General features: G+C 41.5%; 1 long non-coding RNA gene across 2 annotated transcripts; it reads left to right on the forward strand.

Annotated features, from left to right (window-relative positions):
* Positions 1 to 4551: 4551 nt before the first annotated feature.
* On the forward strand, positions 4552 to 21562 carry LOC116271895. Of its 2 annotated transcripts, XR_004180641.1 has the most exons (4): positions 4552 to 5351; positions 17323 to 17358; positions 17498 to 17584; positions 21363 to 21562. It is a non-coding gene; the product is annotated as an uncharacterized LOC116271895 (long non-coding RNA). The 2 variants fall into 2 exon arrangements; XR_004180640.1 differs by lacking the exon at positions 4552 to 5351 and having other exon boundaries at positions 16043 to 17358.
* The last annotated feature ends 3015 nt before the right edge of the window (positions 21563 to 24577 follow it).

Here is a 24577-nt window from a genome sequence, read left to right on the forward strand (position 1 = left end):
AAAAAGATACAACACCAAATGCAATGTAACAATAGGTTAATCATTGGTAAATCTGAGTCAGAGTATACATACAGGTGTTGTTCACTGTGTAGGTTTTTGAAGGCTTTTCTGTGAGCTAGAGTCATTTTTTGAAATGAAAAAAAAAAATTATTGGCCGGGCACAGTGGCTTATGTCTGTAATCTCAGCACCTGGGAGGCCAGGCCCGGATCAGATCACCACAGGGTTGGAGTTTCAGGCAAGTCTGGCAGCATGGGTGAAACCCCATCTCTACTAAAATACAAAAATTAGGGCTGGCCCGGGTGTTGGCGGCTCACTTGTCCAACAGAAGGCTGAGCGTGTGGGACAGGTCAGGAGTTCGAGACCAGCCTGACTGATATGGTGACACCTCATCTCTACTAAAAAATACAAAAATTAGCTGAGTGTAGTGGTGTGCCCCTGTAGTCCCAGCTACTCAGGAGGCTTAGACAGGAGAATTGCTTGCACCCGCTTGAACCCAAGAGGCAGAGGCTGCAGTGAGCCGAGATGGAGCCACTGCATTCCAGCCTGGGCGACAGAGCAAGACTCTGTCTCAAAAACAAAAGAACAACAGCAACAAAATTAGCTGGGCATGGTGGCAGGCACGTGCCTGTAATCCCAGCTATTGAGGAGGCTGAGGTGGGAGAATCACTTGAACTTGAGAGGCAGAGTTTGCAGTGAGCTGAGATCGCTCCACTGCACTCCAGCCTGGGCGACAAAGTGAGACTTCATCTCAAAAAAGAAAAAGAAAAAAGAAAGAAAAGAAAAAATTATTAAAAGGTAAATTTAGCAAACAAAGAGGAAAATACTTTCAGAAAAAGAATTATTGCACAATAATCATATTTAAAGTTAAAATCCATATACATTTTGGAATTAATGATAATCAGGTTTGTAATTCCGAAATTAGAGAAAGAACTTTCCATACTGACCAGATGGAGGATGAATACAACTGGGCTTCCGTATCCATGAGTTCTTCATCTGTGAATTCAAAGTTGAAAATATTTTTTAAAAATCCATCTGCACTGGACATGTATAGACTTTTTTTCTGTGTCATTATTCCCTAAATAATACAATATAGGCATATCTCATTTTGTTGCACATCACTTTATTGCACTTCATAAATCTTGCATTTTTTACAAATTTAATGTTTGTGGCAACCCTGCATCTAGCAAGGCTATTGGTGCCATTTTTCCAACATGTGCTCACTTGGTGTCTCTGTCACATTTTGGTAATTCTTGCTATATTTCAAACTTTTTCATTATCATTATATCTGTTATGATGATCTGTGATTAGTGATCTTCGATGTTACTATTGTAATTATTTTGGGGTGCCATAAACTGTGCCCATATAAAAGGGGAACTTAGGCCAGGTGCAGTGACTCACACCTGTGATCCCAGCACTTTGGGAGGCCAAGGCGGGCGGATCACGAGGTCAGGAGTTCAAGACCAGCCTGGCCAACATGGTGAAACCCTGTCTCTACTAAAATAAAATAAAATAAAATAATTTTAAAAAATAGCTGGGCATGGTGGTGTGTGCCTGTAATCCCAGCTACTCAGAAGGCTGAGGCAGGAGAATTGGTTGATCCCAGAAGGCAGAGGTTGCAGTAAGCTGAGATCACGCCACTGCACTCCAGCCTGGGCAACAGAGCGAGACTCCATCTCAGAAAATCAAAGAAAGGGGACAACTTAATTGATCAATGTTGTGTGTGTTCTGACTGCTCTACCACCCTGCTGTTTTCCCGTCTCTCTCCCTCTCTTCTAGATTTCCTATTCCCTGAGACAAAACAATAATGAAATTAGGCCAATTAATAATCCAACAATGACCTTTAAATGTTCGAATGAAAGAGTCCTCCCACATCTCTCACTCTAAATCTAAAGCCAAAAATGAATAAGCTTAGTGAAAAGGGCACATGAAAAGCCGAGACAGGCTGAGAGCAAGGGCTTTGGCACCAAACAGCCAAATAGTGAATACAAAGGAAACACTCTTGAAGGAAATTAAAAGTGCTACTCCAGTGAATACACGAAAGATAAGAAAGTGAAACAGCCTTATTGTTGATATAGACAAAGTTTGAGTGGTCTGGATAGATCAAACTAGCCACAATATTCCTTTAAGCCAAATCCTAATCCAGAGCAAGGCCCTAATTCTCTTCAACTCTGTGAAGGCCCTAGCCTTCGTATCCTAAGAGGTGAGGAAGCTGTAGAAGGAAAATTTGAAGGTAGCAAAGGTTGGTTCACAAAGTTGAAGGAAAGAAGCTGTCTCTATCACATAAAGGTGCAAGGTGAAGCAGCAAGTGCTGATGGAGAAGCTGTAGCAAGTTATCCAGAAGATCTAGCTAAGATCATTGATGAAAGTAGCTCCACTGAAGAACAGATTTTCAATGTAGATGTAACAACCTTCTATTAAAAGAAGATGTCATCTGGGACTTCAATAGCTAGAGAGAATAAATCGATACCTGGCATCAGATCTTGAAATGACAGACTGGATCTCTTGTTAGGGATCAATGCAGCTGGTGACTTTAAATTGAAGCCAATGTTCATTTTACCATTCTGATAACCTTAGGGCTCTTAATAATTATGCCACATCCACTCTGCCTGTGCTCTGTAAATGGAAAAACAAAGCCTGGATGACATCACGTCTATTTACAGCATGGTTTTACTTTAGATATTTTTAAATGACGATTGAAACACTGCTCGAAAAGTAAGATTCTTTTCAAAATGTCGCTGCTCAATGACAATGCACCTATCCATCCAAGAGCTCTGATGAAGGTGTCCAAGGAGATGAATATTGTGTTCATGCCTGCTAACACAATATCCATTTTAACCCATGCATGGATCAAATATTTTGACTTTCAAAGTCTGCAAAATTTAACAGTAAATTTCATTAAGTTTATAGATGTCATAGATAGTTATATACGATGGAACAGCAAAGTCAGTTGAAAGGCAACTAGCAGATAAATCACCATTCCTAGAAGCCATTATCAACATTTAGCTGATTCATGCTATTAAGAACATTTGTGGCTGGGCGTGGTGGCTCCACGCCTGTAATCCCAACACTTTTGGGAGGCTGGCCCGGGTAGATCAGGTGAGGTCAGGAGACACAGACCAGCCCATAACATGGTGAAACATCTATTCAAAGTACAAAAAATTAGCTGGGCGTGGTGGTGCACACCTGTAATCCCAGCTACTCAGGAAGAGCTGAGGCACGAGAATTGCTTGAACCCAGGAGGCAGGGTTGCAGTGAGCCAAGATTGTGCCACTGTACTCCAGCCTGGGTGATAGAGCAAGGGCAGTCTCAAAAAAGAAAAAGGAAAAAAGAGGAAAAAGACATTTGTGATTCATAGGAGGAGAATATCAACACTTATATTAACACGGGTTTGGGAAGGGCAGTTCCAGCCCTCATGAATAACGAGAGGCTCCAGCCACATCAGTGGAGAGTTACCTGTAGATGTGGTGGGAAATAACAAAGAGGAGCACAGAATTAGAAATATAGCCTGAAGATGTAACTGAATTACCTGCAATCTCATGATAAATCTTATGAATGGATGAAGGTTGCTTACCCACAAGATGAGCAAAGTGGTTTCTTGAGAGATAATTATCTTCTACTCCTGGAGAAGGTCTGTGAACAGTATTGACATTATTACAAAAGGATTTAAAATATTCCATAAACTTAGTTGACAAACTGGCAGCATGGTTTCAGAGGATTGACTCAAATTTTTTAGGAAAGAAGTTTTTTTTTTGGTTTGTTTTGTTTTGTTTTTCCAAGTGGAATCTTACTCTCTTGTCACCCAGGCTGGGAGTGCCAGTGGCACAATCTTGGCTCACTGAACCTCCAGCCTCCCAGGGTTCGGCTGGTTTCCTCCTGCCTCAGCCTCCCAAAGTAGCTGGGATTACAGGCTGCATACTGCACCCGACTAAGTTTTACATATTTTCGAAGTAGAGACAGGGTTTCCATAGGCCAGGCCTGGATTTTGAACTCCTGACAGCCAGTTAGCCCTTGGACTCCCAAAGTGCTGGATTATGGGCATGAGCCATGAAAGAAGTTTTACCGTGGGTAAAGTGCGATCAAATAGCATCACATTGTACAAAGAAATCTTTTGTGAAAGGAAGAGCAATAAATGTGGCAAAGTTCATTGCTCTTTTTTTTTTTTTAGAAAAAGTGTCTCCCTCTGTCACCCAGCCTTGAGTGCAGTGGCATGATCTCCGCTCACTGCAGCCTGCCTCACCTCCCTAGGCTCAAAGAGATCCGCAACCTCAGCCTCCTGAGTACCTGGGACTGCAGGCTTGTGCCACCACGCCTGGCTAATTCTTTTTGTATTTTTTGTAGAGATGGGGTTTTACCATGTTGCTCAGGCTGGTCTCGAACTCCTGAGCTCAAACGATCTGCCCACCTTGGTTTCCCAAAGTGCTGGGATTTTAGATGTAAGCAACTGCACCTGGCCTCGTTGTTCGTATTTTAAGGTATTGCCACAGCCACATCACCTCAGTAATCCACCACCCTGATCGGGGTCATCGGCAATCCAGCATCAGAGCCAAGACCCACCTTCCACCAGCAAAATGATTGTGACTCACTAAAGGCTCAGATGATTGTTAGCATTTTTATCAGGAAAGTATTTTTTAAGTTACGGTATGTACTTTTTTTTAGACATAGTGCTATTGCACATTTAATAGACCACAGTACAGTGTAAACATACCTTTTATATGCACTGGGAAATCAAAACATTTGTGTGACTTGCTTTACTGTGATATTTGCTTTATTGCAATGGTGTGGATATTGAACTGAACCTGGGATATCAGCAAGTTATGCCTATGTAACAACTATTTACATGGCATTTACATTATCTTAGCTCTAATACGTAATCTAGAGATCACTGAAATTATACCGGAGGAAATCCGTAGGACATATGCAGACACTACGCCATTTTCTATCACAGACTTGAGCATAGGCAGACTTCGGTAACCGTGGGAGGTTCTGGAACCAATCCTCCACAGATACACGGGACAACTGTATTTGTCATGTGCCATCTAGTGGTAAAGTGCTAATTTACCGCGCCTGAAGGATCTCTAATAACACCGAATTTGACAAATGACCTATTAAATATTACTATAATGTTACTGTCATAAATAAAATAAAACATTTTTGAATTATTGTGTATAAATAGAGTTCAAAGGTATTTCCCTTAATTTTCAGTATTTGTTCTTGATTATAGGGGAATGCCTCTGCTGAGACATCCTGATAATCTTTTGCATCTTTCCATAGGCTATATAGGCAAGGCTCAACTGGAAGCTGACCTAAATCTTGGTTAAGTGGCTTGTAATTCTCCCTGGGATACGATAAGGTACGTGGTCCTGTGAGGACTGTTTCTTTCTGTCTCCCTATCTTATGGGAGGCTGCCAAAAGACAGTTCTCATCCACCTTCCTTATTCTGCTGAGGCACAGGATTTTCTATCTTGCTGCTTCTCTTATGGTGTGACTTCAGGCTATAGAACCACTTTGACATAGTATAGGAATAGTTCTTCCATGACAGAGTAACCCACTGCTCATACCATCTGTCATCTGAAGCCTCTGGTTCACTGTAATCCTGTGGAACTAAGGATGTGGGGAGCCGACACCATAATATTCTTGTTTATGCCGTCTGTGTTAGTAATAAACTGTCTGTATCCATTTAGGCTCCTTTTTTTTTTTTTTTTTTTGAAATGGAGTCTTACAGTATCACCCAGGCTGGAGCGTAGTAGCACGATCTTGGCTCACTGCAACCTCTGCCACCTGGGTTCAAGTGATTCTCTTGCCTCGGCCTCCCGAGTAGCTGAGATTACAGGTGCCTGCCACCGTGACTGGCTAATTTTTGTATTTTAGTAGAGACAGGGTTTCACCATCTTGGCCAGGCTGGTCTTGAACTCCCGACCTTGTGATCCGCCCACCTTGGCCTCCCAAAGTGCTGGGATTACAGGCGTGAGCCACCGCGCCCAGCCTAGAAATGTAATTCTTAATTTCCAGATTCACAGAATTTTCCCACTTTTGTTATTGGTTTCTGGATTAATTGAATTGTAATCAGAAAAAAGAAAACAACTTTACATTATTTCAATCCTTCAAACATTGTTGAAATTTGCTTGACTTGTGTCCCCATCACTTTGTAAGGCCATGAAAACTGAAGCTCAAATTCATTTGAAACTGCAGCTTTGTAAGGCCATGAAGACTGGAGCTGAGTTTGACAGCTATTCTCAGGGCAAGGAGAGTTTCAGTGTTTCCTTTTCTTTTCAAGTTCTCACTTTCACTGAGATGTTTTGCCTTGTAGTTCCTAACTCTCTAGCCAACTTTTCCATACTTTCAAAAAGGCAGGCCAGGCATAATCACTCATGCTTGTAATTCCAGCACTTTAGGAGGCCGGAGTAGGAGAATCACCGGAACTCAGGAGTTCAAGACCATCCTGGGTCACATAGCAAAACTCTGACTCTAAAAAAATTAAAAAAAAAAAATAGCCAGATGAGGTGGCACCTAGTCCCAGCTACTAAGGAGGCTGAGGTGGGAGAACTGCTTGAGCCTGAGAGGTCAAGACTGCACTGAGCTATGGTCGTGCCACTGCACTCTGGCCTGGGTAACAGAGCAAGACTCCGTCTCAAGAAAAAAAAAAAAGGCACACTGCAAATTTTTTTCTTTTTTAATTTTGTTAAATTGATGAATAATAATTGTATATATCCATGGGATACATAGTAGTCCTTAAATACATATAACATATTATAGTGATCAGATCAGGGTAATTAGCATATCCATCATCTCACGCATTTATCATTTCTTTTTCTTTCTGTTAGGAATGTCCAATATCCCCATAGCTATTTGAAACTATATATTACTGTTACCTATAGTCTAGCATTTTTAATTGTTTTCAGCAAGATTGGTCTGAATCACATCATTTGAACACCAAATTTAGGTGCCCACTTGCAAATTACTATTTTTTACTTATACAATGAACAGTTTTGAAAAGTAAAAAAGGCCTGTAATCCCAGCACTTTGGGAGGCCAAGGCAGGCAGATCACGAGGTCAGGAACAGACCAGCCTGGCCAACACGAGATGAAACCTTGTTTCTATAAAATACAAAGTAGCTGGGTGTAGTGGCACGCGTCTGTAGTCCCAGCTACTCGGGAGGCTGAGGTGGGAGAATCATTTGAATCTGGGAGGTGGAGATTGCAGTGAGCCAAGACCATGCGCCATTGTGCTCCAGCCTGGGTGACAGAGTGAGACTCAGTCTCAAAAAAAAAAAAAAAAAAAAGAAAGAAAAATAAAAATGTTCTAAATTAATAGAGAGAAATGTTAATGCTTTTTGAAGGGGAATTCATGTTCCTTGAACACTACTGCACCCTTCACTACTGTTTTTTGAAGGACACAAAAACATCTGGGTTGGCCAGCTCTTGAGGCACTCAAAGATAATCCATCATGAATTTGATCTCTATATTTACTGGTTAACTTTGTCCAGGGACATATATTCCACACACTAAATTCTAGCCCATTGAGGAACACAAGGGAAGCTCCTTATTATTTGAAAAAGAATTGAAGCACATAACAACGAAGGTTGCTAGGTCAGTCCCATATTAATAATGCTATAATGTACCAAACTTCACAATTTATAGACATTACCTCATTTAATCTTCATCACAACCATGGAAGGCAATTCCTACTCACCCTATTTTTTCATATTGGGAAACTGAAGCTAAGCAAAAGTAAGTGACCTGCATAGGACACCCAAGAAATGACAGAAACAGCAGTCAAAGCAAGATCTGCTTTTATTCCAAAACCGTATTCTTTCCACTAATTCTTGCTTCCTTTAGTCTTCATGTATGAAATACTTAGGTATAATGTATCAAACAAGACATGCAACAGAGTGTAGTCGCACAGGAGTGAGACCTCAAATAAAATGCTTACAATCGACTAAAGTAAACACCTCTGCAGTTCCCACCTAGTGTCAGTCACTATGCTAGGTTATTTCATATGCATTGTCTCATTTTCAGTCCTTTCAATTACTTTATGAAGTAACTTTCATCAAATTCCAGTTCCTTTCAAATTTTCTTTTAATGGACGTCTCAAATTTAAAATAACTTTCATTTCAGCCAGGCGCGGTGACTGACGCCTATAATCCTAGCAGTTTGGGAGGCCAAGGCAGGTGGATCACCTGAGGTCAGGAGTTCGAGACCAGCCTGGCCAGCACAGTGAAACCTGATCTCTACTAAAAATACAAAACTTAGCTGGGCTTGGTGGCGGGCACCTGTAGTCCCATACTTGGGAGGCTGAGGCAGAAGAATCACTTGAACCTGGGAGGTGGAGGTTGCAGTGAGCCGAGATGGCACCACTGCACTCCAGCCTGGGTGACAGAATGAGACTCCATCTCAAAAAAGTAAAAATAATAAAATAAAATAAAATAAAATAGCTTTCATTTCAAAAGTAAAATAACTTTCTCAGGGGCACACAATTAACTGGCAAGTAACCTAAAGGAAAGTAATCTCGAAAAAATCATGCCTTAGAAAAGTGCCAGCCTTCACAAAAGGTAAATTGGCAGTTATGTGTTATTACCTGTGGTCGACGATTTATTTATTATATATGCATCTGGATGAGTTTCTTTCACCTTCATTGAGACGTCTTCTTTATGACATTTCGGAGCCAGAACTGTGCAATCATTCCTAAGGGCAAGAGAGGAATCAAGTCATAAAGAACATGCATTTGGGGCTCAGGTTTGCATTGGAAATCTGGCTCCATGCTCCCACATAACAGCTCTACCTGTCCAAATTCTACCCCTCATTTCCCAACAAGAATATGCTGAACAGAAGAAATGAAAAGACTTAGGGGACTCATCTTCATGTCAGCCTCTTCCTTCTCCAGTTCTACTCAGTGGCTGTCACTAATACTGCCACCTACAGGCTTATTCATCCCCTCTCTTGTCATGTTCATTCACAAATCCTAGAACACAGGATGAGTAATAACTATTTGTTGAACGAATGAGCAGTAAATGTATTGCACAAACATTGGTTGCATGATTCTTCTAAGACAATCCTTGTATTAGGGATATAGAAAAGAAAAAGACACAGTCCCTGCCTTTGAAGAGCTCGAAGTTAACTGGACAAGACAGAGAAATAAAACAAATTAAATAATACAGTGTAGTAAATACTCTTATAGAGGTATGGTGAAGATTGTGGAGGAGCGAGATAAGAGGTACCTAAGTGGGGAAGATATATCTGAGAAGGCTTCCAGACTAGAGGCAAAATCCAAGTTGAATATTGAAAGATGAATGGGTGTTCGTCAGAAAAGTTGAGGAGGAAGGACAGCATTTCAGACCGAGCAGCAAGTTCAACGAGAAAAAAATGCTCCTGTCAATAGAAGAAAAAAGTGCTATTTGATAAAATTCAATATTTATTCATGTTAAAACTCTTAGAAAATTAGGTATAGCAGGCCAGGCACGGTGGTTCATGCCTGTAATCCCTGCTCTTTAGGAGGCCAAGGAGGGTGGATCACCTGAGATCAGGAGTTCAAGACCAGCCTGGCCAACATGATGAAAACCCGTCTCTACTAAGAATACAAAAAATTAGCTGGGCATGGTGGCGCATTCCTGTAATCTCAGCTACTCAGGAGGCCGAGGCGGGAGAATTGCTTGAACCCGAGAGGCAGAGGTTGCAGTGAGCCGAGATCGCGCCACTGCACTCCAGCCTGGGGAACAATAAGAACAAAACACTGTCTCAAAAAAAAAAGAAAAAAAAAGAAAAGGAAAAAGAAAATTAGGTATAGCAAGAAACTTCCCTTAATCTGATAAAGGGTGTCAGGAAACTCTGGCAATGTTATATATCTCCACAGAGGCCACCTAGGCAAGACTCAACCACAGTCTGATGGAACTCTTGGTGGAATATCCTTTGATCCTCTCAAAAGCACAGCAAAATAGGCAGTCTTGTGAGGAGTTGTCACAAAGCCATGTCTTGCCCATGTCCCTATCGAGGAAGAGGCTGTCAGGAGGCAGTTTCTCAATCACCTCCCTGGTTCTGGTGAGCCTAGGACTTTCTGCTTGCTCTGCACCCTCCCACACTGATATGGTTTGGCCGTGTCCTCACCCAAATCTCATCTTGAATTGTAGTTCTCATAATCCTCGCATGTCATGTGAGGGACCCAGTGGAAGGTAGTTAAATCATGGGGGCAGTTACCCCCGTGTCGTTCTTATGATAGTGAGTTTTATAAGGGGCTTTCCCCCCTTTTGATCACCATTTCTCCTTGTTGCTGCCGTGTAAAGAAGGACATGTTTGCTTCCCCTTCTGCCCTTACTGTAAGCTTCCTAAGGCCTTTGCAGCCATGCTGAAGTGTAAGTTAATTAAACCTCTTTTCTTTATAAATTACCCAGTCTTGTGTATGTCTTTATAAGCAGTGTGAGAATGAATTAATACAGTAAATTGGTACCAGGAGTAGGGCTGTACCCTGCAAAGCCACAGACATGGAGCTCCCCAAGGCAGTGGGAGCCCACCTCTTGCATCAGCGTGACCTGAATGTGAGACGTGAAGTCAAAGGAGATCAGTTTGGAATTTTAAGGTTTAATGACTGCCCTATTGGATTTCAGACTTGCATGGGGCCTGTAGCCCCTTTGTTTTGGCCAATTTCTCCCATTCGGAATGGGTGTATTTACCCAATTCCTGTACCCCCATTCTATCTAGAAAGTAACTAACCTGCTTTTCATTTCACAGGCTCATAGGCAGAAGGGACTTGTCTTGTCTTAGATGAGACTTTGGACTTGAGCTTTTGAGTCAATGCTGGAGTAAGTTAAGACTTTGGGGGGCTGTTGAGAAGGCATGATTGTGTTTTGAAATGTAAGAACATGAGATTTGGGAGGGGTCAGGGGTGCAATGATATGGTTAGGCTCTGTCCCAACCAAAATCTCATCTTGAATTGTAGTTGCCATAATGTCCACGTGTTGTGGGAGGGATCCTGTGGAAGGTATTTGAATCATGAGGGTGATTACCCCTATGTTGCTGTTCTCATGATAGTAACTGAGTTCTCATGAGATCTGGTGGTTTTATAAGGGGCTTTTCCCCACTTTGTTCTGCACTTCTCCTTGCACATAGAATATTTTTCTTTCCTATTACTATGAAGTTTTTTTTTTTTTTAAAGATCTTTACTTCATTTGGAATTCACTGTAGCATGCTGTGAGGATTTTAATTAAGTTTTCCAAATAATGTTGATTCTCCAATTGCTATTTACTGAATTCTATCATCACTTATTTTAAATGGAACCTTTATCACATACTGAATTCCCATGTATAAACGATCTGCTCCTAGACTCAATTCTGGGGCCAGGCGCAGTGGCTCACGCCTGTAATCCCAGCACTTTGAGAGGCCAAGGCAGATGGAGTTCAAGACCAGCCTGGCCAACATAGTGAAACCTCGTCTCTACTGAAAATACAAAAATTAGCTGGGCGTGGTGGTAGGTGCCTGTAATTCCAGCTACTCGGGAGGCTGAGGCAGGAGAATCCCATGAACCCAGGAGGCAGAGGTTGCAGTGAGCCGAGATTGCACCACTACGCTCCAGCCAGGGTGACAGAGCGAGACTCTATCTCAAAAATAAATAAATAATTAGAAACAAAAATATAAGAATTTTTCCCTCCCTTCCTTCCTTCCTTCCTTCCTTCCTTTCTTTCTTTCCTTCTTTCTTTTTTTGAGAGCAAGTCTTGCTCTGTTGCCCAGGCTGGAGTGCAGTGGCAGAATCTCGGCTCACTGCAATCTCCACCTCCTGGGTTCGAGCAATTCTCCTGCCTCAGCCTCCTAAATAGTCGGGATTACAGGCTCCCGCCACCATGCACGGCTAAATTTTGCATTTTTAGTAGAGACGGGGTTTCGCCATTTTGGCCAGGCTGGTCTCAAACTCCTGACCTCAAGTGATCCAGCCACCTCGGCCTCCCAAAGTGTTGGGATTATAGGCATGAGCCACCACGCCCAGCCAAGCATTTTTCTTGGAGAGTTCTGAAAAGAATATTTATACCAAAGAAATGACTCTATTCTAGGCTTGACCTAAATTATTCCTGGATTAAAGTGCAACCCACTTTAAATAAAGTATTTGAAATTAAATGAACTGTTTAGGGAGGATCCTCAAAGGCAGGTCATCAATGGTACTGTTTGTGTGAGATGCCTGGGACACTGGAACTGATCCTTGGGTCCCCATTTGGCACAAGGAGAACAGTACCACTGAGCCATGGCAGGCACACTGGCAGATTCAACAGCAGACTTGCTACTTCTACAGCAAAGTAAAATATTCAAGATCTATTTCATTGGAAAAATAGTATCTAGTCTCCAGAGAAGGACTCACAAAAGCAAGAGTTCATTCAGGAAAACAGAATTGGAACCACATTCCACTGTGGTTTTATCCTGAGCTGTTGATGTGCCCATGCCTAGTGTTGCTTAAAGGAAAAAAAAAAACAACAAATTTATTTTAAATCAGTTGATAAAAGGGAAGATGGTGGTGTTTTCAACCTAATGCATACAAGCTCTAAGAATGTAATGCATTTAAGTACTTTACATTAAAGATGAGTCCACTGAGTGTTCCAGCCATCTGCATTTATTAGAACGTATCTTCTAGCAAAGCATTGTACCCATATCAGTACAGCATGAGTAAAATCACAGAAGGTCACCTAGGTAGCTCAACTTTTCTGCTGATAATTTGGATGAAACTTTAATTTCCATCTGGATTCAAAGAGAAAAGAAGGTCCAGAATTAGGACTTATCCTTAACACAACTAGAAGCAGTCATGACTAAAAAATTGGGAAGAGTGAGAGAGCACAAATGAGCAAGAGAAGAATGAGAAACAGTGATGAAAGTGAGATGGCTGTCTTTAGTCTGCCCTTCTCCAGATTAAGGTTTTGTTTTTTGTTTGTTTGTTTGTTTGTTTAGATGGAGTCTCGCTGTCTTGCCCAGGCTGGAGTGCAATGGCACGATCTCAACTCACTGCAACCTCTGCCTCCTGGGTTCAAGTGATTCTCCTGCCTCAGCCTCCCAAATAGCTGGCATTACAGGCATGCGCCGCCACGCCCAGCTAATTTTTGTATTTTTAGTAGAGACCGGGTTTCACCATGTTGGCCAGGCTGGTCTCAGACTCCTGACCTCATGATCTGCCCTCCTCGGCCTCTCAAGGGGCTGGGATTATAGGCATGAGCCACCATGCCCAGCCCTTCTCCAGATTAAACCTATAAATTCATGAACTGTTTCTTCTATGATAAAGTTTCAAAGTTCTCACCATTTTTAATATCCTCCTCTGGAGATTGTCTAGTGTGTCCTCCAGAGAATTATGCTAAAAATTCACCAAAATAATCCAACATTTGGCTGAAAAACACAGAAAAGACTAGTGTTGTTATATCCGTCGATCACGAACACTTCTAGACACCATATAGCAAAGCATGAGGTAATGGGGAAAACCTGGCACTGTATTAGATGCTGACATATAACAGCAAAAAAGACTGACAAGGTCCATGCCTTGAAAGAGTTTATGAGTTTGACAAGGAATCAAACAAATAATAAGAACGTAAGATAACAAGCTGGGTGTGGTGGCTCACACCTGTAATCCCAGCACCTTGGGAGGCAGAGATGGGCAGATCACCTGAGGCCAGGAGTTCGAGACCAGCCTGGTCAACATGGTGAAACCTTGTCTCTACCAAAAATACAAAAATTAGTCAGGTGCGGTGCCGCACACCTGTAATCCCAGCTACTCAGGTGGCTGAGGCACAAGAATTGCTTGAACCCGAAAGGCAGAGGTTGCAGTGAACTGAGATCGCACCACTGCACCCCAGCCAGGGCAATGGTACGAGATTCTCTCTCAAAAAGCAAACAAACAAACAAAAATGTAAGATAACAATGAGCACTACAAATAAAATAAAGCAGAGTGATATATGCTGGCCCTGGTGATCAGGAAGGCCACTTAGAGAGTGACATTTGAAGTGAGTCCTAACGACAAGAGTGAACCAAAACTCACATGTGGAAGTGCTTCCGGGCTGAAGGAAAAACTAATGCAAAGATCCTGAGACTGAATGAGCTTGATATATCCAGGGACCAAAAGATGGAAAAATGATAGGAGATAGAGCCCAGCTGGTGGAGCAAGGGCCACGTCATGTAGGGCTCTACTAGCAACAGAAATGAACTTGGATCTGTTCATTTGAGGGCTGGGTAGGAGACCCCTCTTAGGGGCCTGCCAGGCACCTTCCCAACCCAAGAATGGAAATAAAAGGAAAATCTTGAGTTCCTTCAAGGGAAATTCCAGGCACCTAGCTAATATAGAAATGAAATGAAACAACCTAAGTAAGCAAGAAGGTATGTGGCCTATAATGAAAGCCTACAATAGTAGCCAAGGAAGTTCGAGTCATAATGTGTTTAGTTCTGTATAGAAACTAAAGATAATATTTTTTGGCGGGGGTTGGGGGGAAGAGTTGCACGTTTGTTGCCCAGGCCAGAATGCAATGGCGAGATCTTGGCTCACTGCAACCTCCGCCTCCTGGGTTCAAGTGGTTCTCCTGCCTCAGCCTCCCAAGTAGCTGGGATTAAAGGCATGCGCCACCACGCCGGGCTAATTTTGTATTTTTAGTAGACACGGGGTTTCTCCATGTTGCTCAGGCTGGTCTCGAACTCCCGACCTCAGGTGATCCACCCGCCTCGGCCTCCCAAAGTGTTGGGATTACAGGCATGAGCCACCGTGCCTGGCCTAAAGATAATACCTTAACATATGTCCTTGAGTTGTTCTTCAGAAAAGTGGACCCCCCACCAATGGAAAAATGCCATCTGCTGACAGGTAGACCTCAGATGAGGGAACTGAGTACTGAACTCTGATGCCTATTCTGTGTTCTGAGTTTCTTCCTGTAGGGCCTGGAGGAAGTCACACTCACAGGCCAGAGCTCAACATTCCTTTCTGCTGTTGCCAAATTTTTTTTTCTTGTTTTTTTTTTTTTTTTTTTTTTTTTTTTTTTTTTTTTTGAGACGGAGCCTCGCTCTGTTGCCAGGCTGGAGTGCAGTGGCGCGATCTTGGCTCACTGCAACTTCCACCTCCTGGGTTCAAGTGATTCTCCTGCCCCAGCCTCCTGAGTAGCTGGGACTACAGGCACCCGCCACCATGCCTGGCTAATTTTTGTATTTTTAGTAGAGACGGGGTTTCACCAATTTGCCCAGGATGGTCTCGATCTCTTGACCTCGTGATCCGCCCACCTCGGCCTCCCAAAGTGCTGGAATTATAGGCGTGAGCCACCGCATCCAGCCAAATTTTTGACAAAGCTTCGCCTCCTTAAGCAATTGCAAATCAGAAAATCTTTGAATCCACCTATAACCTGTGGGCCCCTGCTTTAAGGTGTCCCACCTTTTGAGGTCAAAGCAATGTATAGCTTTCATGTATCGATTTTTTGCTTTGTGATCTCTGTCTCCCTGGCTTTAAAAACCCTTAAGCTATCAGGGAGTTTGTGTCTTAACCATAAGTTGCCTATTTCTCCTTGCTTGGGGCCCTGCAATAAATGCCTCCCTTTTTTTCATTGCAAATTCCAATGTCAGTGTTTGACTTTGTTGTGACAGGCAGGAGGATGGGCCCAGGTTGGGTTGGTCACAAAATGCAAGGCTACTGCGAGGTCTTTGGCAAAGAAATGACTATATATATATATTTTTGAGACGGAGTCTCGCTCTGTTGCCCAGGCCGGAGTGCAGTGGCATGATCTCGGCTCACTGCAACCTCCGCCTCCCTGGTTCAAGTAATTTTCTGCCTCAGCCTCCGGAGTAGCTGGGGCTATAGGCACCCACCACCACACCCAGCTAATTTTTGTATTTTTAGTAGAGATGTGGTTTCACCATCTTGGCCAGGCTGGTCTTGAACTCCTGACCTTGTGATCCACCTGCCTTGGACTCCCAAAGTGTTGGGATTACAGGCGTGAGCCACTGCACCCGGCCTATATATATATGTGTGTGTGTGTGTGTGTGTGTGTATGTGTGTGTGTGTGTGTGTATATATGTGTGTGTATATATATGTGTGTGTGTATATATATACATACACTCTCTATATATATATATAGTGTGTGTATATATCTGTATATATATGTGTGTATATATATATATATTTTAATTGTAGCTTTGGCTACTGTGTTGAGAATGAATTGTAACCTGGCAAGTGTGGAAGCAGGGAAAGCTCTACAAAGGCTTTTTGCAGTGGTCCAAGAAAAAGATGTTGATGGATTGATTTAGGTGAAAGCAGAATAGGTAGTGACAAGGGTTCTAATCCAGAACACATTTTAGAGGTGCAGTCAGCAGGATATTATTGCTGCGATAAGGGGGAAAAGAAACCTAGGATGATTGTTAATTTATGGACATAAGTGACTAGGTGAATGGTGGTAACAGGTAATTGATAGGGGGACAAGAGAAACAGATTTATGGGAGGAAACTATAAAACAGGATTATTCAGTTTGTCTCCCAGAGGAAACTGGGAGATAGCCACTTGGGTCTAAGCCTCTGAATATTATCCTAGAGGACTGAGGTATGCTAAGTTGTTGATTAACTGAATAAATTGAAATAGATATTATCATAAATAATATCTGGCATTTTTATATAGAGATATATAATTGTTGATGTATTTATTATCTGGTATAGATAATCATATATAATAACTGAAATTTGTTCAGTGACAGTTACTGCTATATGGACACTGATACACTGATTGTCTTATTTAACCATCACAGTAACCCTATGAGAGAAGTACTATTTATTATCCCCATTTCACAGATGAGAAAACTGAGGTTCAGTGTGCAAGGAACTTTCTTGAAATCAACAACTAGTAAGTGAAGGAGCAGGATTAGAATCCAGGTATTTTGACCACAGAATCCCTCCTATTTCTATTCTCCTGCCTTCTCTATTTCCTTCTGGTGATGTGTGCCACTCTGAATTAGGTGACTGCCTTCTGTTACTGAACCACAACCTCCCTGAGGACAGGGACCTCGTATCATTCACCCCTAATTCCACAAGCCAACTAAAATCCCTAAGCAACCATCTAGGCCCACCTCCTCATTCTCTTAGTTACTCCATTAGCTGGCTTCGTTCTATGACCAAGCCATCATCAATGATGATCATTATCATCATCATTATGATGACGTATGCTGACTTCATATTGGTGGTTTCACTTCATAATCCTGAAAGGAGATCATTTTCATCCGAAGGAGAGAGAAAGGGCAGATAAACTGGACTAGAGTTAAACTTCTCCTTTTGTCCATAGGGCAAAAAATAAATATATTTAAATAATAAACAAAATTCCAATGTTCTTTTATTTTCTTATTTTTGTATTTTTAGTGGAATACCAACTTCATGTACATCTGGCTTATTCAGGTGAGTGAAAGTCGACAGGACAACTAACAGGCTTAAAAAATAACATTAAACATTGGGGAAGCAAAAGTTATTCCTGGAGGCAATTATATTTCACTGTGAAGTATTCTCAAGACAGTAAATTCTCACTAATATTTTGCAGCACCCATAAAATTCAATGGACCACCATCCAGACAAAAGGATAAAAACAGAACACATCAAGATAATGAATTTTCTTCAAACTATTCAGGTAAATTAATGCATTCTTCACATTCAGTGAGATTACAGTTATTTCAAAAGATAGGTTAAGGCTTCTTTCGTACGCTGTGTAATTCTGTCTTTATCTGTGTTTAGGTTCACAGTACTGTATATAAAATACAATAATTGGATGAGTATTTGCTCAGATATTAAATACTGTCATCTTTCATGTCTATACACTGACCATTCTCTTTAGGGATTCCTGCCTTGTTCTCTTTCACTTGTTTTTGCTTAACACCGAAAACAAAAACAAAAACAAAAAAACCTTGTTTACAAGCAGATTATATGAACATGGCTATATGACTTTAATTGTAATTTGACATATGTGTTTTCTGTGCTTTAATTGGCAGGGAATATTAGTCCAGATGTAGACAATTTGCAAGTGTACAGCTTTCTTTTTTTTTAATTTTACTTTAAGTTCTGGGATACATGTGGTGAACGTGCAGGTTTGTCACATAGGTATACATGTGCCATGGTGGTTTGCTGCACCTATCAACACATCATCTAGGTTTTAAGCCCCACATGCATCAGGTATTTTTCCTAATGCTCTCCTTCCCCTTTCCCTACACCACCGACAGGCCCCAGTGTGTGATGTTCCCCTCCCTGTGTCCATGTGTTCTCATTGTTCAACTTCCACTTATGAGTGAGAACATGTGGTGTTTGGTTTTCTGTTCCTCTGTTAGTTTGCTGAGAATGATGGCTTCTAGCTTCATCCATGTGCCTGCAAAGAACATGAACTCATTCTTTTCTCTTCTTTCTTCTTTCTTTCTTTCTTTTTCTTTTCTTTTTTTCTTTCTTTTTGAGACTGAGTCTTGCTCTGTTGCCCAGGCTGGAATGTAGTGGTGCAATCTTGGCTAACTGCAACTCCTGCCTCCCGGGTTCAAGCAATTATCTGCCTCAGCCTCTGAGTAGCTGAGATTACAAGCACCCGCCACCATGCCCAGCTAATTTTTTTGCATTTTTACTACAGATGGGGTTTCACCATCTTGACCAGGTTGGTCTTGAACTCCTGACCTCGTTATCCAACTGCCTCATCCTCCCAAAGTGCTGGGATTACAGGCATGAGCCACCACTCCCAGCTTTGAACTCATTCTTTTTTATGGCTGCATAGTATTCAATGGTGTATATGTACCACATTTTCTTTTCTTTTTTTTTTTTTGAGACGGAGTCTCGCTCTGTCACCCAGGCTGGAGTGCAGTGGCCGGATCTCAGCTCACTGCAAGCTCCGCCTCCCGGGTTCACGCCATTCTCCTGCCTCAGCCTCCCGAGTAGCTGGGACTATAGGCGCCCGCCACTTCGCCCGGCTAGTTTTTTGTATTTTTTAGTAGAGACGGGGTTTCACCGTGTTAGCCAGGATGGTCTCGATCTCCTGACCTCGTGATCCGCCCGTCTCGGCCTCCCAAAGTGCACCACATTTTCTTTATCCAATCTATCATTGATGGGCATTTGGGTTGGTTCCAAGTCTTTGCGATTGTAAACAGTGTTGCAATAAACATACGTGTGCATGTGTCTTTATGGCAGAATGACTTATAATCCTTTGGGTAAATACCCAGTAACGGGGTGGCTGGGTCAAGTGGTATTTCTGATTCTAGATCCTTGAGGAGTTGCCACACTGTCTTCCACATTAGTTGAACTAATTCACACTCCCACCAACAGTGTAAAAGCATTCCTATTTCTCCACAGCCTCTCCAGCACCTATTGTTTCTTCAAAGTTATTTGTCTTCTGCTTTGCATTTTTAGGTTTTTGTTTGTTTGTTTTGTTTTGTTTTGTTCTTTTTTTACAGACAGGTTCTTGCTGCTGCTCAGGCTGGACTCAAAACTCCTGGGTTCAAGTGCTCCTCCTGCCTCAGCCTCCCAAGTAACTGGGACTACAACGAATAGCTGGGACTATAGGCAGGCACTACCGTACTTGCTGCTTTTTTGCTTGACTGCTAGTTGGTATTTTGTTTATCTCAAAAGACAGGAGTCAACACTTGATCATTGGAAAAGTCAGGAAAGAGATCTTTGTTGGAGTTATGTGGTATGCAAAAACGATTCAATTTATTACAAAGAAAGTGAAATCTATACAATATATCATTTAATTAGTGATACTCCTGATCCCTCCCTGACACTGGCTTTCTGACCTTCTGATGCAAACACAAGCTTCCCTCCAGGTCCTCAACCCAGGAAGACGTTTCCCAATGTATACTATAACAGGAGCAGACCAGAAATCAAATTGATTCAATTGTTAATGTTCCATATTACTGATGACAAACATTCAATATGAACATTCCCTCATAATTTTGCAAGTGCAGCAAAATTATTCTACTGAACATTGGAATACATTACATTACGTTTATTAGCATTTAGTATTTTCGCTATTTGAAAACTACATTTTAGGATCCTTGTATAATACCAAATTATTTCCTTATCTTCTTAAATCTATCTCTATCCTTTGTCCACTCTCTGATTTCCCTCAACAGCTTTCTAATTGGGATCCCTGCATCCAGCCATTTTATACAATTGCTGGAGCAGTACAGAAGGTGGAAAACCTGGAGGATGGGTGGGGAACCACAGCCATTGTCACGGGCATTGTGCTACATGACTCCAAGAGGGACCAGTGTGGCCACCACTAGCATACATAGAGCACATTTATGCAAATTAGAGAAAGGTGCTCCCTCTCGACAGATAGATTGGAAAAAGACACCTCTCTGGATTAACAGATCGGTAAAGCACTCTCTCTTGTGGGACATATTAAGAATGAAGACCCTCTGTGGGCTTACGTAGCTCTGTGGGCTCATGGCATAGCAAACACAATACAGGCTTAATGCCAGGCCTTACTGCCTACTCTTACCCACCAGGTACCTTTGTGCAATGTAAATTGTGCAATCATATACAGCAGTCCTGTGAGCAGCTTTCTGACCTTTTTTTTTTCTTCTGTCTTGGCTTTCTCTCCTGGAACCCTATAAGGCCACTTGATTCAGAGTTCTTTGGGCCAGTGGGACACAATTGTGTCTTGCAAGGTTTCTCCCTTCCTAGATCAGACCCTTTTTCGTTTTCTTTTATATGTTTACCAAATGCCCGCTATGAGCAAGCCACTGCTCCTCACCCATTCTCACTCATTGTAAAACACATGGGTTTATTCACCTTTCTGAAGCTCAGGTATGAATGTTTCATCACTTGCCGGCTTCAAAATCTTTGTCCTACCCAAGCGTCGAGCACAGAGCTTGAGTCCTGGCCACATGTCAGAAGTCGTGGATTGTGGTCCCAAAGTGCTGGGATTACAGGTGTGAGCCAACACGGGTAGAGACAGGGTTTCACCATGTTGGCCAGGCTGGTTTTGAACTCCTGATCTCAAGTGATCTGACTGCCTCGGCCTCCGAAAGTGCTAGGATTACAGGCGTGAGCCATCGCACCCAGTGTTTTCTAACATTTTTAATGACAATTTTTAAATATACAGAAAAATTAAAAGAATTGTACACTGAACACACCCATCACGTAGATCCTGAAATTAAACATTTTAGTATATTTACTTTGTATAGCCCATGTTATTTTTATCATACCATTCTCCCTTTCTGTTTGATGTCACGAACCTCAGGGTTTTCCTCAGCTCTAGTAGGCTAAGCTAGCTCATCCTTTACCAACGAAGAGACAGAATGAGAGGGAAGGCGAAGGGTGGGACTAATGACAGTCAACCCAAATTAACAGATTTAAGGAATGAATAATGTATTTATGTCACCTCTTGTACTTTAATTTATGCCAACTATAACGTTTTTATTGTTTTATTCCAGGTACAATGAAAAATGGAAGTATTATCTCAGAAATTACAACTGAGAGGGATGAAGATATAGCATATGCTATACCTAAAAGATACATCAAACAGGATATTGGGAATATGAATTGATGAAATTTAATTTACGATTGTCCTATAATGCCTTTTCATTACAGTACCACACAAATTGAGGCAATAAATGCATATTTGATCAAAAAAGTATGGCCACTCATCTTTTAACCAGATAGATTGCAAATGTCATTAGAATTCAGATTCTACGAGGCAGGAAAGAAGTGTTTTGACTAGAGACAAGGGCAGATGGAATAAGAGAGTCAGGCATTCAGTAGGAATTTAATTTGTATTTGCTTAGACAAGGCTGTGCAATGTAGTCTCAGTTCTATATTTATTTAAGGTGATATATCTTCTTTCGGTATATCTGATTTTCTAATAACAATATGATTAACAAATATGTTACTGATAGACAAAGTTAAAATCATCATGGGGACTTCATTTTTAGCAGTGATTGCACATAGACAACCCCTTGCTTAAGTAATTTTTATTGTATATATAGCCAGCCACCGCATTTCCCTGAAACACGGAATGACTATTTTTGGCAACATGTAAGTACAGTCATGTGTCATATAATGACATTTCAGTCAATGGCAGACTACATATAGAACAGTGATTCCATAAGATTATAATAACAGACTTTTACAGTTCCTTTTTCTTTTTCTTTCTTCCTTTTTCTTTTTTTTTGAAACAGAGTCTCACTTTGTTGCCCAGGCTGGAGTGCAGTGGCGCCAGCTCAGCTCACTGCAACCTCTGCCTCCCGGGTTCAAGTGATTCTCCTGCCTCAGCCTCCTGAGTAGCTGGGATTACAGGCACCTGCCACCGCATCTGGCTAATTTTTGTATTTTTAGTAGAGATGGGGTTTCACTAGGTTGGCCAGTCTAGTCTCGAACTCCTGGCTTCAAGTGATCTGCCTGCCTTGGCCTCCCAAAGTACTAGGATTACAGGCATGAGCCACTGCACTCAGCCTATAGTACCCTTTTTATGTTTAGATACACAGATATGTATCATCTTGTTACAACCGCCTCCAGCATTCAGTACAGTCACACGCTATACAGGTTTGCAGCCTAGGAACAACAGGCTACACCATATAGCCTAGGTGTGTAGTAGGCTATACCATCTGAGTTTGTGTAAGTACATTATGATGTTAACATAACAACGAAATCAATTAATGCATTTTTCACACGCATACCTCCGTCAAATGACTGTATATACTAAACAGCATGCACTATCCATTGAATAAGCAACCACACCTCAACTAAGGTTTTATTTATTGTCAAATAATGCTGATAATGATGATAACAACCACTAAATCATTATGGTAAAATAAGTGTTTCAGATCGGTGTTTTTCAAAATGTGGGGATTTACTCCTGAGTTGCACCATGATATTAATTTTTTAAAAATAAATCAGAACTTAATATAACTGAGAACAGAAAATATTTTGGTCCATCACATGTAATATATGTTTTGTAAAACTTTTCAGTTACACACACACCAATACAAATACTTGGTTGTGATGCCAAATGTATTTGGTCAAAAGTTTTGAAAGCCACTGTTTAAGTTGCTGGCCATCACCCCAACATCCCACCTGAAATACAGTACCATAAAAGAAACATACTCCAGTTGAAGTCTTAGCAGTACAGAGCAGAGAAGGACAACTACCTCTCTTTTGCCCTAGACTCCTATCCTTATCAGCTCAGCCTATGACAATATCACGTTTTCGTTGTTGTTGTTGTTGTTGTTGCATATAGATCACGCTGTTTGCACATATCAAGCTGGTGCTGAAGCTCAATTCCTTTCAAAGGGTATTATCACGTTCAAATTATATTAGACAAAGTGAGCCACAAAGTATCATCACATTATTAGCAGAAAAAGTAGACTGTGAACAAGACCCACATAAGTTTCTTATACTGCTTATTCAAATATATAACATCATGACAAGTTTGAAGAAGTACAAACTTATTTGTTCTACTAAAATTAAGTTAAAAAAAAATAAAGGAGTATAGGCTGGGAGCCATGGCTCACGCCTGTAATCCCAGCATTTTGGGAGGCTGAGGTGGGCAGATTACCTGAGGTCAGGAGTTCAAGACCAGCCTGGTCAATATGGTGAAACCCTGTCTCTACTAAAAGTACAAAAGAAGCAGCCGGGCACGGTGGTGCATGTCTGTAATCCCAGCTACTTGGGAAGCTGAGGCAGGAGAATCGCTGGAACCCTGGAGGTGGAGGTTGCAGTGAGCCGAGATTGCGCCACTGCATTCCAGCCTGGGCAATAGAGGGAGACTCCCTCTAAAAAAAAAAAAAAAAAAAAAGGAGAGAGAGTATATTGCCATGTAAGTGTGTTTATTTTGTTTATTTTCAGGTAACCATTTTAGGATCACTTTGTCATAAGCAAATGTAGGCAAAATGAGATGGAAAACAAAAATCAAAGGAATCTTGCTGCTGATAAAAGACAGAATGTTTGTCTCTGGGTTACCTAGTTTGGTTATTTAGATATCTGGGTTAACTAAATCTACATTGATCCAATTTAGTCAAAGCTGCAAATTTTTGTGTATTTCATTAGTACATATAAATATCAACACAGGCATGAAGTTTCCAAAGTAATTCTCTAAAAATTAAATAGAATATCCCCCTGAAGATTCACTGCTCAATTAAAAAGCTGAGTTAATGTAATCTCTCATAGTTTTCATATTTGGCTTACCCAATTTCTTGAACATCTTTAATAATGTTTAGTAGAGGCCAAATTCTTCCCAAGCAACCAGTATGCTTCTGGAGTGCCCTCTCTCTTCTCATCTCTGGCTCTTTGAATACAAATAAGCTAAGTCAAAAAAATTACTTTTCGTTACATAAGCCAAAGAGAATTAAGAAAGTCAGTAGGTTAGGAAAAGTAAAATTTTCTATTATACATTTTCACATCAAAGAGAAACAGCTGTTGGATGATCCACTCTTTGGTATTATCAAAGATATGCCTTTCCTACTTATCAACACAGAAATCTGATGGTGGATCACCTGAGGTTGGGAGTTCGAGAACAGCCTGGACAAACATGGTGAAACCCCATCTCTACTAAAAATACAAAAATTTGCCAGGCGTGGTGGCGGGCACCTGTAATCCCAGTTACTTGGGAGGCTGAGGCAGGAGAATCGCTTGAACCAAGGAGGCAGAGGTT

The sequence above is a fragment of the Papio anubis genome, chromosome X, assembly GCF_008728515.1.
Source record: "Papio anubis isolate 15944 chromosome X, Panubis1.0, whole genome shotgun sequence".
NCBI classification, from domain to species: domain Eukaryota; kingdom Metazoa; phylum Chordata; class Mammalia; order Primates; family Cercopithecidae; genus Papio; species Papio anubis.